General features: G+C 44.1%; 1 long non-coding RNA gene across 1 annotated transcript in view; it reads left to right on the forward strand.

Moving 5' to 3' along the window:
* The first annotated feature begins 488 nt into the window (after positions 1-488).
* The window catches only part of LOC136794512 (uncharacterized), a 39,336-nt gene continuing 22,204 nt past the window's right edge, over positions 489-17,620 (forward strand). Inside the window, exons 1-2 of the long non-coding RNA XR_010841418.1 lie at positions 489-543; positions 17,398-17,534. This is a non-coding gene — a long non-coding RNA (uncharacterized lncRNA). The remainder of the gene's footprint in view (positions 544-17,397; positions 17,535-17,620) is intronic.

The following is a 17,620-nucleotide window of genomic DNA, read 5'->3' on the forward strand; positions in this document are numbered from 1 at the left end:
GAGTTCAGACTCACCTCTTCTCACCAAAACAACCTCCATCCTATCCTCCCATTTACGTTCCTCCTTCTCAACTCCCAGCAAAATCAAGGATCAAAAACTGATGTGTGTCTTCACACTTTTCTCTACTATCACACGTTCATGAAATTATACACACACACAATTTGGGGGATTAGGCATTATTTTGCACACACAAAGAAAATGTGATTTTACTGTATACCCTTCTCTATATCCTGCTTTTCCCTCCTAAATGAATCTCTCTATGTCAAATGGTATAGATAGAACTCATTTTTTTCTAGGCTACACAATGATTCAATTATGAATATATTACAACTTGGTCAACAATCCTTATGTTGATGGATATTTAGTTTACTTTTTGTTATTCTTAATGGTAGCTTTGTTTTGTTATTGTTGTTTCTTGCCACAACAAAAAGTATTGCAATAAACACATTTGTGGACACAACCTTATTTCTTGGTCTCTTAATTTCTGCAGGATGAATCCCCAGAAATGAAATTGTTGCATCATGAGCATGTTTATTCCCCTTGGTAAGTGCTTTTAACAATTCACGTTTCTACCAGTAATATGAGAGTGTCCTTTCCACAGCAAAATCCTCTACTAATTATTACCTCTGTTTAATTTTTCCCAGCATGGTATGTGAGAGGTATTATCTCATCGTCCCTCTGATTTGCACTTTCCTAACATCTTTCACATTGTATCTGGATTTTCTCTTAGACGAATTGTCTATTCATATTCTTTGTTTATTTTCCAACCGGGATGTTTTTCTTTATCAGTTTGTAGAGGTGTTTACATATTTTAAACATTAATCCTTTATCTGTTTTATATGCTACAGCTTTTTCCCAGTCTATCATTTGTCAAGTAAACGTGACTGTCTTTTCCATTATAGCATCTGCATTTATTGTCTTGGTTTAAAGATCTCCCAAGCCACCAAATTATAAGTATGTTCTCCTAAATTTTGCTCTTGTATTATTTTGCCCATCCTTTACATTTAAATGCTTAATCCATCTGAAATTTATTTTAATATGTAGAAGGAGTTAAAGTTCTCTTCATTTTCTTCTGGATGGATAGGGTCAGTTGGAGAACATGGTATAATACATAAGCCAATCTTTCTTCTCCCACCAGGGCTGGCTTCATAGATGTGTTACATATGCAGTCACATGGGGTTTCACACTCATGGCCCTGTGTGCCTGGTTTAATGCTCTGACTTTGAAATTCTTAATAATTGGATCTTTCAGCTTGTGTTTTGTAAGTGCATTCCAATGGGGCACTGAGCCGGGGGCTTGAATCCTCAGCACAGTTCCATCTCTCACTGCCTGTCTGCCTCCTTGGGATGGTTCTGGGCCTCCAGCTCGCCAGGGCCCTGGTGCTCTGGCCCTGCTCAACTTCCCCCCACCACCTTTGCTCTTCTTCAGACCTTTTCAGACACACACAGTCTCAATGAATTTAGCTACATGCACCCTTTCTGAAAAAGAAACTGGAGGATATACTCCAGCAAAACGAGAGTAAAACAAGACAGAGGAAAATACTGAGTTCTAGAAATAAGGACCCAACATGGTAATGAGAAAGGGGAGTTCAATAAAGTTCAACTGGTCCTGAGGCTAGAGAAAAACCAGTCCAAACCACATCAAGAGGACAGAGAGCTGTGGGAGGGCGGTACCAAGGGAAAGAAAGGGAACTGCTAGATTCCCTCATGTGCTTGCTTGACTTACTCCAAGGAGTTTTACAGCTCTGTGGAAGAGTTTGGGGGGAATGGGGCATATGTTCACCAAAAAAATCCCTGGAAACTGAGAAAATAAGACAGTTTTTAACTGCAGGGAAAACAAAATGCCATGAAAGAAAGGAAATGTATTCATAGGTTACCTGTTGGCTATCTGTGGTTTAATTAAATGGTTATAAGCAGGTAAATATTAAATGTTGATCTAACTAAGAATTAAGGTGTAACTCTCTGGAGAGAATGATGGAGAGAAGTTTGAGCAGGAAGGAGAAAAGGAGGAAGAGAAGTGGAAGATGACTTCATCTCCCATCGTGGGAAGTTAATAGGAAGCATCTAAAATTGGAAGTGTAAGAAATAACAGTATAAGCCTGTTATTTAGAAATAAGCATATAAATGCCTATAGAAATAGCCAGAGTTAAATGTGTCTCTAGGAAACAAATCAGGCATGGGTTTCTGGAGACAGGCATAAAACAGCTGCTTTTTATTAAAATCTGTAGAGTACTCTTTGCCATTTTAAACTATATAGTCATATTACTTTTTAAAATAAAAATTAAATTTTTAAAAAGTAACAGGCATGGAAATTCAGGATGTGCCTCCCTTCACATAGGTGAGACCAGTTCTAGTCGTTCAAGGCAGGTTTTTAATGACCAGGCCAGTCTATGTCTAGTTTGAATGCCAACACTTAGGTGTGGATTCAAGCTGATCGGTTTTTCTGACTTCAACTCTGTGAAACCATCTAAGATTTGCATGATCCGAAGATGGTTAATCTTTAATTTCAGCATTTAAAAAAATTACTCAATTGTTTTTCATGTAATTTTCATAACAGTTTTTGACCCGCTTCTTAGTCTTTGAGTTTTCATATCTTTTAATCAGCTTTTCCATCTCTTTCAACTCATATTTTCTTTAAATTCTGGGAGTGTTTTTCAAATTTGACCTCTACTCCAGAGATGGAACTTTCCTCTCAGCTTTTAGCACTTGATCCGTTTCTCATAAATGGCCTAGGACTTTTTAGCACCAAGAATAAGTGAGAGAAAGTTCAGGGCTTTTCCTTAAAGGAGAATAAAGAAAACCAGAATTACAGAGAGCAATAATCGATAGCAATTGAAATCTAGCATGAGAATCTCTATGTTGTACTTAACATAGTTATATTTATTCCACTATTAATTCTGAATTATCATTTTATGTATATTTAGTAACAATTCAATTATTTTAATATAGGACTTTGATAGGAAAAGTGTAAGTGACTAGACAGTGGCTCTCAGTCACCTGGGAAGCTTTTAAAAATGCTAATGCCAGAGAGGGTTTCACCCTGAGAGATGCTGATTTAATTGATCTGGGTGCAGCCTGGTCATGGGAATTTTAAACTCCCCTTGTTATTCTGACTTGCAAAAAAGTAGGGTACCACTGCGTTGGATCATGTGTTCTCTCTCAGTTAAAACATCCAAGAAAAATCTAATTCAGTAACCATAATTCAGGCACTAAGTTCACCTGGTAGCAAGTGCCCATATGGCATATGAATTCCTGGAGGAAATAACCAGTGGCTCTTGCACAATTAAACCTTAAAGTGGCAGGAAGTGTCAAACAGCCATCCCTGTACCTCCTCCTCATTTGCAATAGGTTTCCAAAATGGTGGGCCAAGGAGAGCATGGATGACTGGTAACACCCCCTCATTATGGTTTCCCTCTGCACAGACAGTGCTCATTTCTTGTCAAGCAGTTTATTCGAATTATAATACAACATTGCCCATTTTAGAGCCACCCTGATTGCCCAGACAACCAGCTTCCCTGCACTTTTTAATCGAAGAATTGGATGGTCCAATTCTAACCAATTCTGCTTAATTCCAAGTCCTTTTGTTGTGGTCCCTCGAACATTTAATGAACAAAGGTTTTATGGAGCCCATTTCCTATGTGGAATTGGAGGACATTCTGTGAGCATATGTGAAATGGCTCTTCAGAAACTACAATGGTGTCTGCCCCCCTTGGAGGGCATGTGTTTGGAGAGGATGAGTCTAGTCCCACAGCTGAGACCCGAGATTGGTGATTGCAGTCAGCGGTTGGTGCCTATTAGTGAAGCAGGCGAGGAGCTGTTGAAAGGGGGGCTTGCTGAACCGAAAGCCACAATTCAGACTAGGCTAGGGAGAGCATTTCTGAACTGCAGCAGGCAAGGGGTAGGTGCCATTGGGCTGATCTGGAGCCCAGGTAGAAGGAATCAGGCTGACATGAGGCCATACTGGCCTGACTCTCAGGACAGAATCACTGCCAGACCTCCTAGGAATGCAGGGCTGGGCTCAGGGAACAGAAGAAGGGGCTGGAGAGGAAAGAGTGTCATGATAATCTTCTTACAGATGATCAGCTGTCTTGTCTAGTTGCTGGAGGAGTAGGGGAAGGAATGAGGACCCAGGGAGCATCTCTGGGGTCATCACATCTCAGAGCCAGAGGCCTCCAGGAGCAGAAAGGGAGCCCTTATGAAATATCTCAGCCCTAAGCAAAGCCATCTACCCAAGCCTCAGCCTGCAGCCCTTGATGCTGCACATATCCGGGTGGCATGTCCCCAGCTGCTCCATAATTAGTTTGAGTGTGGTCAGGCCATTGTGCAGGAGCTCAGCTCAGACCTGAGCAAAGGGGAACACTCTCAGAATGGCCCCCTGAGTATTGCCCTGGCAGAGGCAGAAAACCATCACTGAGTAATGACTGCAGCAGAACTTAAGTGGAAACAGAAGGGCATGCCTAGTCAGCCCTTGGAAGGCTGGACCAGTTTCTAACTTTCCTTCTTATACTAAAGAACCAACATCTTTCAGCTAATGTGTGAGATGGAACATGGACACAAACTCCATCCCAGTTATTAATGAAAAATGCAAATTGTTATCCTCCTCCATACATGTTTAAAATACTCTTGGTCTCTAAATATTGGAAAGTCAGACCCAGTCATTCTAAACCAGTCCTGTTAGTTCCAAAACCCTTTGAAGGCCAAAAGCTCCAGAAAAATACTGGCCTTTCTTCCTAGGTTCTAAGTGTTGAGAAATTGCTATAGATTTGAAAAAGATACTATACAGAATCACAGAGCTATGGTCTGTAATATCTCAGTTCATCAAATGTTCACTGAGAACCTATTTTATACTAGGAACTGAGGATACAGAAATAAATCAGACTCAGTGCCTGCCTCTAGAGGCTCTCAGAGAGGGAACGATGCAGAAACAGATCATCTTAGTACAATATAATGCATGTAAACCACAGACACAGGAATAAGTGATGGGGAGTTTGGCCCTGCATGAGGAAAGGCTTCATGGAAGAAGTAGCCATTGAGCCTAAAAATGAAGAAAGAACAAAATAAAAGTTGAAATGCTAGCTATGTTATTTTATAAAAAAAGAATAAGGTCATTCTCCCTGTACTCAGAAAACTATAAGACACTGATGAAAGAAATCAAAGATGACACAAACAGGGCTTCCCTGGTGGCGCAAGTGGTTGAGAGTCCACCTGCTGATGCAGGGGACATGGGTTCATGTCCCGGTCCGGGAGGATCCCACATGCCGCGGAGCGGCTGGACCCGTGAGCCATGGCCGCTGGGCCTGCGCATCTGGAGCCTGTGCTTCGCAATGGGAGAGACCACAACAGTGAGAGGCCTGCATACAGCAAAAAAAAAAAAAAACCCACAAAAAACAACAACAAAAAAAAAAACAAAGATGACACAAACAGATGGAGAGATATACCATGTTCTTGTATTGGAAGAATCAAGATTGTGAAAATGACTATACTACCCAAAGCAATCTACAGATTCAATGCAATCCCTATCAAATTACCAATAGCATTTTTTACAGAACTAAAACAAAAAATCTTAAAATTTGTATGGAGACACAAAAGACCCTGAATAGCCAAAGCAATCTGGAGGAAAAAAACGGAGCTGGAGGAATCAGACTCCCTGACTTCAGACTATACTACAAAGCTACAGTAATTAAGACAATATGGTACTGGCACAAAACCAGAAATATAGATCAATGGAACAGGATAGAAAGCCCTGAGATAAACCCACACACCTATGGTCAACTGATCTATGACAAAGGAGGCAAGGATATACAATGGAGAAAAGACAATCTCTTCAATAAGTGGTGCTGGGAAACCTGGACAGCTACATGTAAAAGAATGAAAGTAGAACACTCCCTAACACCATATACAGAAATAAACTCAAAATGGATTAAAGACCTAAAGGTAAGACTGGACACTAGAAAACTCTTAGAGGAAAACATGGGAAGAGCACTCTTTGACATAAATCACAGCAAGATCTTTTTTGACCCATCTCCTAGAGAAATGGAAATAAAAACAAAAATAAACAAATGAGACCTAATGAAACTTAAAAGCTTTTGCACAGCAAAGGAAACCATAAACAAGATGAAAAGACAACCCTTAAAATGGGAGAAAATGTTTGCAAATGAATCAATGGACAAAGGATTAGTCTCCAGAATATACAAACAGCTCATGCAGCTCAATATCAAAAAACAAACAACCCAATCAAAAAATGGGCAGAAGACCTGAATAAACATTTTTCCAAAGAAGACATACAGATGGCCAAGAGGCACATGAAAAGATGCTCAACATCACTAATAATTAGAGAAATGCAAATCAAAACTACAATGAGTTATCACCTCACACCAGTTAGAATGGCCATCATCAAAAAATCTACAAACAATAAATGCTGGAGAGAGAGTGGAGAAAAGGGAACCCTCTTGCACTGTTGGTAGGAATGTAAATTGATACAGCCACTATGGACAACAGTATGGAGGTTCCTTAAAAAACTAAAAATAGAATTACCATATGACCCAGCAACTGCACTCCTGGGCATATACCCAGAGAAAACCATAATTCAAAAAGACACATGCACCCCAATGTTCATTGCAGCACTATTTACAATAGCCAGGTCATGGAAGCAACCTAAATGTCTATTGACAGATGAATGGATAAAGAAGATGTGGTACATATATACAATGGAATATTACTCAGCCATAAAAAGGAATGAAATTGGTCATTTGTAGAGATGTGGATGGACCTAGAGACTGTCATACAGAGTGAAGTAAGTCAGAAAGAGAAAAACAAATATGGTATATTAACGCATATATGTGGAATCTAGAAAAATGGTACAGATGAACCGGTTTGCAAGGCAGAAATGGAGACACAGATGTAGAGAACAAATGTATGGATACCAAGGGGGGAAGGGGGGTGGGATGAATTGGGAGATTGAGATTGACATATATAGACTAATATGTATAAAATAGATAACTAATGAGAACATGCTGTATAGCACTGGGAACTTTACTTCATTTTGCTGTGCAGTAGAAACTTACACAACATTGTAAAACAACTATACCCCAATTTTAAAAAATAAATAAAATAAAGAATAAGGTCATTCTTTTTAGAGCATATTAGAAAAATAATTATAATATTTGGGGAAGGAAACTTCTCCCATCCTAGCTCAACAATTATTTGAGCAGAGAAACAAGATGGCCTGAGGTTAAGGGGAAAGGCAGCAACATCAGAAACCATGCAAAAATAACTAGCTCATCACCAGTGATGGCAGGAATGGTTAAATCAGCATGGAGGACAGATTTTTATGGGCCAAACGGGCTAGCTCATGTGTGAGGAACTACAGTAAAACAGCAGCTGTGAAGGCTTGGGGGTGGGAATGTAGAACAGCATTGGAAGTAGGAGGATATAGACTACAGAGGAACTCACATGAGTCTCCAGGGCCCGCAAGGGAGGGGAGCTCTTGGGGAAGAAGCCCTGAGACATAGTCATTTCACTGTGCATATGTTGTGGGGCAGGGGAGGAAGAAGCATTCTAGTAACAAGCAAATTGTATTACAAGTGTGGTGGCTATGAATCGAAGGTCACAACTCAAGCACACAAGAAATATGACTTCACTTTTCCATAGCTCATTTTCTTTTTAAGCCTCATTCCACTGAGTTTCCTTTCTTTTTTTCCCAGAATTATAGAGCACCAGGGCATTGAAGTGGAAGTGCTGTTCTGGTCTTCTGCTATTATCTACCCTTACTGATAAAAGCTCAGATGTTCTTTTATCACGTGTTATTCCCAGCTGTACACCCCATTCAGGTTCATCTTGTCCAGCCACTTCCATACCCCTCTCCAGCACCTAGGAATTCTGCTCTCCCACACTGTGCTGGCCATGTGCTCCTCCCACACCAGGCTGGACCTCCACAACTGTGGAGCTGTGTAAGACGCTGTGGATATCCACAACAGGCTGGCCAAAGGGAACTTATGACCAAGACACACGACCCACTTGTGTATTCTCTGTCATCTTCTCACTTCACTGGGATCCTAGAATGAAATGAATATGGTGGCCCCAGTAAAATAAACAGTTTTAGGTTCACTCCTGGGCTTCAGTAATTATAACTAGCACAGTGCATTGGTTAGCACACCTTCAGATATAAGTGTAATAGTTATCTATTGCCACATAACAAATTATCCCAAAACTTATTGCCTTAAAATAATAAACATTTATTATCACACAGCTTCTGCAAGTCAGGAATTTAGGAGTGGCTGAGCTTGGTGGTTGTGGCTCAGATTCTTTCATGAGGTGGCAGTCAAGATGTCAGCTGGGGCCACTGTCATATGAAGGCTTGACTGGGGCTAGAGAACTCACTTCCAGGATGGCTCACTCACATATCTGGTGACTTAATTCATGTGCTCAGGAACTGAGCACATGAACCTCTTCATAGGTCTGCTTGAATGTCCTTACAACATGGCCACTGACTTCTGCCAGAGTGAGTAACTCAATAGAAAAAGCAAGGAGGAAGTTACAGTGTCTTTATGTCCTAATCTCAGAAGTCACTCACTGTCACTTCTGCCACAATCTCTATTCATCAGAAACAAATCACAAAGTCAATCCCACACTTAAGGGTAGGGGATTTAGGCTTTATCTTTTGAAAGGAAGAATATGAAAAAATTTGTGTTTACATTTTTAAAACCATCACTATAAGCAACAGATAAAAACCAATTCAAATTAGCTTGAAAAATACATGAGATGTATTGATTCACACTAGAATCCAGAGATAGGGCAGATTTCAGGATGGTGGTTCATCCAGTAGCTCATTGAAGTCATCAAGGACCCAGAATCTTTCTGACTCTTCTGCTATCCAATGTATCATTCTAAAACTGGCTCTCCACATGGTCACAGAATGGCTGCTAAGAGCACTAAGGGGTATATGCTTCCTTGTTCATATCTAGCCAGAGAAAGAAAACTGGACTCCTTCAATTATAAAACAAAAGTTCCCTGTGGTCAGGGGAGACTCATGTGCTGATCGGCTTAGACCTGGTCTACATGAGCCGATCATTGTGGCTAAAGGGTGGTACTATCTGACAGGTTTAGACCTGGATCGTGGGATTGGACATTCCCTCCCAAACCACAAAGTTCACACAAGGAGTGAGGGAGGTTGTGGACGTTGGGGAAGTTCACAACAGAAGGGCTAAGCAAGGGGTGGGCTGGCAGGCCAAGTGCTGGCTCCAGGAGAGCTAATGTTCATAGCCAGGGCTCGACCCCCTGAAGTTGCAGAGAAACTGGAAGTCCCCACTCTCGCTCAGCCTCCGCACCAGCCCCACTCAAGACCCAAAGAGCCCACTGCGTGGAGATGCTGGTGGTTCAACAAGCTTTCCCTTTGGGAGGCAAATAGTCCATAAGTGTGAATCTATCAGCCACCTTGAGTTCCATCACTTCCATCCCAAGATTCCAAGTGCTCAGGCTCCAAGGGTTAGAGCTCAGACTGGGAGGGAGATGGGGAAAGGATAGGGAAGGGAAGGGGGACATTCACACAGGCCGTTCTCATCACCTCTTCCCCCGAGCCCTCACACATAGCCTCCCTCTCTAATTGCATCAAGGCCACGATGGGCTTTCCCAACTTACAAGAGCCCTAAGCCTCAGTGTCAGGCACATACAGAGCAGGGACTCACTATGTAGAGCCCTGCCTTGGTAGCCTAGGGCTGCTGTAACAAAGGATCACAAACTGGGTGTCTTAAAATAAGACAAATTTATTCTCTCACAGTTCTGGAGGCTAGAATTCCAAAATGAAGGTGTTGGTAGGGCTACACTTCCTCTGAGACTCTGGGTAGAATCCCTCCTCACGTCTTCCAGCTTCGGGTGGTGCTCAGCAAATCCTTGGCATGACTTGGCTTGCAAGTGCGTCCCTGAAGTCTCTGCCTCTGTCATCACATGGCATTCTCTGTGTCTCTAGCTTCACGCAGGATTTTCCTCTTCTTGTTAGGACATCAGTCACATTGGATGAGAGCCTACCCTCATGATCTCATCTGAACTTGATTACATATGCAAAGACTCTATTTCCATATAAGGTCACATTCCCAAGTACCAGGGGACTGTGGACTTCAACATATCTTTTGGGGGGACACCGATTCAACCCATAGCAGCCCCCTTTATTAGTTCTTCCTCCAGTGCTTGTGGCAATAGCTAAGGAGCAACTGCACTTCTTTCCCATAAAAGATAAGCATGTAATTCCCCGTCTACTCATCCTCAGTCGATTTGGAAGGCAAAGAGCAAGGGGATATCCTGTCTGCCGGTCCTTCAGAAATACGACATGATGGCTCACCCGTGGCTGTGGGGTTGGCGATTTCTCTGTTAAATCTTGCTGTGTGCTGACTGCTCACCCTGCTTAATGGCTTCTTGACCCAGGGATTCCTACAGCAGCTGCAGTCAGGACCTGGTTACGTCAACCCTGTCCCCGCAGGGCCTTGGTTTCCTTTTCTGTAAAGTCTAAAGAGACTTCTAGTATTTGTAGTATTTGACGGTGACTATAAAGGGAGCACATCTGGCCCACATCAGCTCCACATCCAAATTCCCAATTAATGTATGGCCATTCAGTGAGTGTCCCTTGAGATCTGCAAGAAGGCTCATTAGAGTGACTAAAGCACCACCCTGGGGACAGTGTGTATTTTCATATGCAGATTCTGAATAGAGGTAATAAAGAAGCTCCTTCTCTTCTGTTCCCAGGAGCCTATGCTTTGTATTCACACCGAGTATCTGGACACCCACGCAGACACCACTTACATACATACGTATGAGAAATTGTGGAGGATGAGAGCCAAATGCAGGGCAAAATGTCTGAATTACAGAAGAGGTGGAATCACTCAGCAGCCAGTGTCCTCTTGACTTCAGTCTGGCAACTGCATAAAAGCTAAAGAGCTTCCCCTACAGAAGGAAGGAAAAGAACCTGTGTCCCAGCAGGACAGAGACTAGAACAACACACAGCTAGAGGGCCGCGAGGGTCAGAGGGCCATCCGATAACCACAGCCAAAGCCACAGGTCCCTTGGGTGGCCATAGCAAATCCAGCAGTCAGCCGTGGGCCCATTCAGCAGGGCCCTGCTGAGGGCTGGAGATTGAGAGGACAGGTCCAAACTCTCCAAGGAGAGGGCCCCGCAGAGAGGACCAGGCAGAGAATCAGGACCCATCCACATGGCTCCTTCATGCCAAGGCAGGGCTCCCAGCCCAGCCTGGAAGCCCACACCCAGCAAAGGATCTGATAGGGTGGATGTTGATTGAATGGGGGGCGGGGGGAGTGGCGGGGGGAGAGGACAGATAGGAAGGGAGAGAAGCAGGAATTCAGTGATCAAGGACAAGCCATGAAATGGGAGAGAGCCTTTGACTTGGTGGGCTCTGGAGATTCAGGGCTGCCCCAGGCATGTGAACCATCAGGCTCCTGAGTAGCAATTCCAGACCCACCCACTGCTATTCCTCGCCCTGAATCAAATGGGCTGAGCCAGGCATGGCTGGAGGGCAGAGCAGACTATACTGTGCACGTGTGACCTGTTCCTCCAGGTCCCCTGCTCCACTCTCCTCCACCCATCTTCCCCATACCCATCTGTTGGTAAAAGGCATTGTTGTCAGAGAACAAGATCTGGGCTCAGCCTTCACCAATAATGCTGGGCAAATTATTTAACCAGACTAAGTCTCTACATCTTCATCTGTAAAATGAGAAAGTAATAATACCTGTTTCCTAGGATTGTTGTGAGGAAAATAAGTGAGATAATGCATTAAGTAGCATAAGTGGTGAACATGCAATAAGCCCTAAATATATACATATTCCCTTGCTTTTATAGAAAAATGAGCTTGTGAGTGAACCAAGCACTGTCTGCGGGACAGAACCCAGAGTCAGTCTTAAAATCCCTCAATGTGGCAGATTCCGTGCACCTATGGCAGTTGGGGCCCCCAAAGGCACTGCTTCATGTCTAGAAACAAGACAGTCAGCAAACAGAAGGCCTCTTTTTCCAGATCAAAGAAGGCTGCTCAACCTAGTACCAGTAGTTCTGGAAAAGGTGCCCTCTCACTGCCTCACTCACTTGTCCCCAACTAATTAACAGTCTGGCTGCTGCCCCAGGTGACTGATTGCTGCCCCTCCTCCTCCCTGGGAGGCTGGGGGTGGGGCATGTCTCAGGGAGGTTTCCACTTTCACTCCCTCCACCACCTACTCCTCTCACTGAAAACAGGAGATGCTGAAGGATGTGCATCGCCCTTGCAGAGCCCAGACAGCTCAGAGGCGTGGGCTGGCCTCGCTGTGGCCTGAGGAAAGAGGATCTGTTGGTAGAGAGCAAACCCTCATGACTATCCTGATACACTCAGAGCCCCTCAGCTGGCTCCCACAAGACAATTTTTCTGGGTTAGTACTGGGGCCAGAGAGCAGAGCAGCAGGGAGAGGTAACAGCTTGTCTTCTTTTTTTTTTTTTTTTTTTTTTTTTTTTGCGGTACGCGGGCCTCTCACTGTTGGGGCCTCTCCCGTTGCGGAGCACAGGCTCCAGACGCGCAGGCTCAGCGACCATGGCTCACGGGCCCAGCCGCTCCGCAGCATGTGGGATCTTCCCGCACAGGGGCACGAACCCGTGTCCCCTGCATCGGCAGGCGGACTCACAACCACCGTGCCACCAGGGAAGCCCCTTGTCTTCTTAAATGAAGACGCCTAACTAAAACCTTTGCCTTTGCTATTGGCCCATCACAGCCTTCCACACCAGCTGGAATCTTCTCCCAGGTTCCCCATGTGTTGGTCTAGATCAGTGGTTCCAGTATATCAGAATCATTTGGGGAGCTTTGACAAAACAAGATGCTCGGGTTTCACCCTGGACTAATGGAACCACCACTTCTGGTGGATGGAACTCAGGGAATCTATGCTTTTTAGAAGCTCATGAGGTGATTCTGATGCACAGTGAGGGTTACAAACGACTGTTCTAGACACTTGTCCATAGGTTTGCTGGGTCTTTCTGAATGAGAGGAGCTGCTGAATACAAAACTCCCCACTCTAGGCCCTATGTTCATGCAGGCAAACGCAGGTACACGTGCATATACACACAGCATGAGGAACTTAGGGTGATACAGCTGAGTCATGAGTTCAAGTGCCTCTTCCCAACCCACGCACCCAGGTGAGTTGGGTCATAAGAGCAATAACTACCAGCTGTCCCAGTCCTTACTGTTTACCAAGCTCTCTTCAGAAAAACTAGTGCCTCTGATCTCAGCTGCCTGTGAAATCTTGATTATTACAGTAGATTATGATATAATATCTAATGAAAAACCAGGATTTCAAATTGTATCAGCAGTATAACTATGTAAAAACTTCATTTAAAAAAAGATGGAAGCATGTTCATTGTGTTTATCTTTCAGTACTTGAACCATGAGTTATATTTTTCTTCTTTCTATTTATCTGAACTGTAGTTTATTAATGCTTTATTAAAGAATATTATGGAGGGCTGAACAGTATAAACAAATATTATGATAGACTGCCCCCAAAAGGTGTCCATGCCCTAATCCCCAGAATCTATGTTCTTACATGATTAAAGGGGTTTTGCAGGTTAAGATCGAAATGAGTGTATTGTGGGTTATCCAGGTGGGCCCAATGTAATTAGAAGGGTCCTTATAAGAGAGAGGTAGGCGAGTCAGAGTCAGAAAAGGAGATGTGATGATGGAAGCAGAGATCAGGATGATGTGCTCAGGAGCCAAGGAATGCGAGCAGTCTCTAAAATCTAGGAATGGCAAGAAGTCAATTCTCCCCTAGAGCTTCCAGAGGTACACAGCCTTTGATTTTAACCTTTTAAGACCCATTTTCAGACTTCTGACCTCCAAAACTATAAAATAATGAGCTTGTGTTGTTTTAAGCCATGGGGTTTGTGGAAATGTGTTACAGCAGTAATAAGAAACTACTACAAGACCCAAAGAGGTAACAAAACAAAACCCGAAGTTAGGGCTTCCCTGGTGGTGCAGTGGTTGAGAGTCCGCCTGCCGATGCAGGGGACGCGGGTTCATGCCCCGGTCCGTGGGGGTCCCACATGCCACGGAGTGGCTGGGCCCGTGAGCCATGGCCGCTGAGCCTGCGCGTCCGGAGCCTGTGCTCCGTAACGGGAGAGGCCACAACAGTGAGAGGCCCAGTGTACCGCAAAAAACAAACCTGAAGTTACACAGCTAGTACCTGGAAGGGCTGAGCCCAGAGCTCATTCCCCTCCTGCTCTAACACCCCAGGGGTACCCAGAAGCCGGGAGCACCATTCAAGGGGAGAAGGGACAGCTCTGCTATGTGCACGCACCCCTCCAGGGCTGTGGACTTCTTAGTTATACCTCTGTCAGTCCTGCTGTTGATCTGCCCGCTTCCTCCACAGCCCAGTTCCTAGGGATTGCAGGGCGCTGTACAGGGAAGAGCAGAAGAAGCGATCTGAAGATAAGAGCATTTTCCTTTGGGAGCCTCTGCTCCCCAGCCACCAGTATCTTTATAGTAAATGACTATCCATAGCAACAAGGTCTGAAACCCTAAAACAGATGAAAAGCTGACAATACTTAAAGGCAGAGTGTGAGTCCTACCATTTTAAAAACTGCCTGCAATTGCTAAAAGGGCTGAATCCTTTCTTTCTTTTAAGAGAAACATTAGTCATGGAATTGTAGCATTTTTAGGGCTGCAAACTTTGAGTGCCTACTGCTTGGTTATAGTTATATATTTGGATGCCCTACCATATTTCAGAAAAGTGTAATACACTCATTCTGCAAATGCCTTTCTAAGCAGGGCTCTTTTGTGGATCAGAGGTGGAAGCTGTAGATGTAGAGGGAAGAGCCCTCGCCTGGGAGAGACAAATTCAAGACTACAGTTCTTAGCTCTGCTGCTAACTTGAATGCGATCCGAGTTCACTCAGTTCCCTCCATGCTGCTGTAGTGGGAGACAGTATAGAGGAGAGGTTGAGTCAGAGATCTTGGATGCAAGCAACAGAAAGGACTCTGGCTAAGTCAAGAAGAAGGGAATTTACTACTCCTACTGCAGGATCAGAATCGGGGGAAATTGGAACACCTGGCTTGGACTAGACCTGCTAACTGTAGCCAAGCCACCAAAACCCTGGGCAACACACAATACTGATGGCCCAATCAGCAGGAGGCTGCTGTTGCCCCTAACAACCTCCCACTAATCCAACTTAGCCTTGCAACATTTGCTCCAGCCTCCCTGAAAAAATAGCCCCACTGGCTGAGCAAAGGTCACAGCCCACCCACTCTAAAGGTGGGCACCCAGTGAAATAACTTAAGCTCCACTCTAAAGGTGGGCACCCAGTAAAATAACTTAAGCTCCACTCTAAAGGTGGGCACCCAGTGAAATAACTTAAGCTCTTTGACTTTGGCTTTAAAATGAGAGTACAATGGCAGACCATGTGAGGAAAGTAATTCCCTTACAGTGGTGGTTCTCAAAGTGTGGTCTTGGGACCAGCAATATCAGCCTCATCTGAGAACTTTTTAGAAAAGTACATACTCAGGGCCCACCCCAGATCTACTGAATTCAGGAACTCTGGGGTGTGGCCCAGCAGTCTGTTTCCACAAGCCCTCCAGCTGATAGTAATACACACCAGTTTGAAAACCCCTGTCCTACAAGAAATCCGAATGCCACTTAAAAGGTTGAATGTCTGCCATCATACCAAAAAATAATGATTGCCCCATTTTATAGGTTAAAAGCCAGAGTTTAGAACCAACCTGCAATAAAACGAAAATAAAATATTGGGTGAAAGGCTTCTGTAGACAACGTTTTTTTCTTACTGATGTGTGACATAGCGTGCTTGCTGCGCAAACACAGCTTCAAAACAAACCCCCAACCCTTCTTTCCAACTACACTGCCGCCCCTTCACCCTCCTACAAAAACTCTGGACCCTCCTGTTTCTCAGCCCCCACTCCAACCTCCTTCCTGCCCTCCCTCAAATTGTTTGACCCAGGAAGCAGCCCTCCTATTCTGCACATCTAAAACCTTCCTGTTTCCTTTCTTCAGACAAGTATAATGAACTTTCAACGTCAGAACATTGGGACACTCAGAAGCAAACAAACTGCCATCCTCTGGCCTTCTGTCCCTTCTGCCATTTAGGCCATAGTGCCTTTCCTGCTCCAGCAGTTAGAAGCTGGCTCTATGTGTTACGGTCCTCTCAGCTCCGACTAGCCCTTGCCTCTCAGCCAGGCGGAGACTGGAAGTCCGCAGTCTGGAAGGTTTAGACTGAGCTGGAGGGACACCATGTGGCCATACACGGTATGACACACCAAGCCAGCGGGCTTCTGGGTTTTTTTTTTTTTGGCCTGGTGCAAGGCTTTGGGATCTTAGTTCCCTGACCAGGGATTGAACCCAGGCCCTCTGCAGTGAGAGTGTGGAGTCCTAACCACTGGACTGCTAGGGAATTCCTGGGGCTTCTGTTCTTTATGTTATGTTTTTGTAAAGACTATGACACAATGACCTAAGGATATTTTTTGAAAGTAAAAAAACTAAAAAAAAAAACCTAAAAAAAAAAAAAGAAAGTAAAAAAACTGAAGCTCACTCACAATCATGCTAACAGGATTATTTTCATTTGTTCCTATTCTTAAATATTCTCTGACAATTAACAACCACAACACCCACTCCATGAAGCATCCCTTTCTTTTCCATGGATCTCTGATCATCAGTATTTTCCATGTTCATTTGAGGTTTTTGCAATTGTTCTCTTCATTGACAGTCAATAGCATGTTAGTGCAATGAAATGGAATGAAAAGGCATTAAACTTTTTGTCAGGCATGTCGTTAAGCTCCCCATTTCTGGAATGACACAGGCAGGGGTTCAAAACCCAGCTCTGCTACTTACTAGCCGGGTGATCTTTGGTGTGTTTCTTAACCCTTCTGTATCTCAATTTCCTCACCTGTGACATGGGGCAAGGGAAGAATATGATCTACTCTATAGGACTGTTATGAGGACGAAACAATATGTGAGGAGACCCATAACACAGGGCCAGGCCATAGCCCTGACATCAACATCATTATCATTTTAAAATGCATCCCCATGGGAACCATCACAACTGATGCCAGCTGAAGACCTCTCTTGGATGGGAGCCCTGAAACTGCAAATCTAAGAATTGACTCATAGCTGGAAAAACAGAAAATGAGGCAGCCTAGATTTTAGAGACTAGGACCTTGGGAGAGGATTCCCGGTCAGGTCAGAAAAAAGGAGTTTTTTCTTTGTAGGTGTTTTTACCTACCACCACCTTCATCTAAAACACAGTGTGCTCAGAAATGTGGGAACAAGCTTGGGATTCTCTCCAGGACACATTACCCCATGAGGTCCTTGAGATTCAGTCAAGGTCAACTTGACTTATAACTGCCTAAAATCTGCATACTCTGACCAGAAATTTCTCTACAGGAAATCATCTTGCTGCCAAATGAGGCCCAATGAACAAAAGAAAACCAAGGGAAGAAAAACCCAGAGACCCCCTAGAAGAGGATGTAAGGGGATTCCCTCTCACTGGCATATCCTCCAGAGAGCCAGACACCCATTTGGTGAGCAAGTCTTCATAAGATTCTCTACTATGTGTCAGGCCAGGGGGTAGAAGATAAATTTGGCCCTGCCTCTGTCCTCAAGGCCT

The sequence above is a fragment of the Kogia breviceps genome, chromosome 7, assembly GCF_026419965.1.
Source record: "Kogia breviceps isolate mKogBre1 chromosome 7, mKogBre1 haplotype 1, whole genome shotgun sequence".
Classification (NCBI taxonomy): domain Eukaryota; kingdom Metazoa; phylum Chordata; class Mammalia; order Artiodactyla; family Physeteridae; genus Kogia; species Kogia breviceps.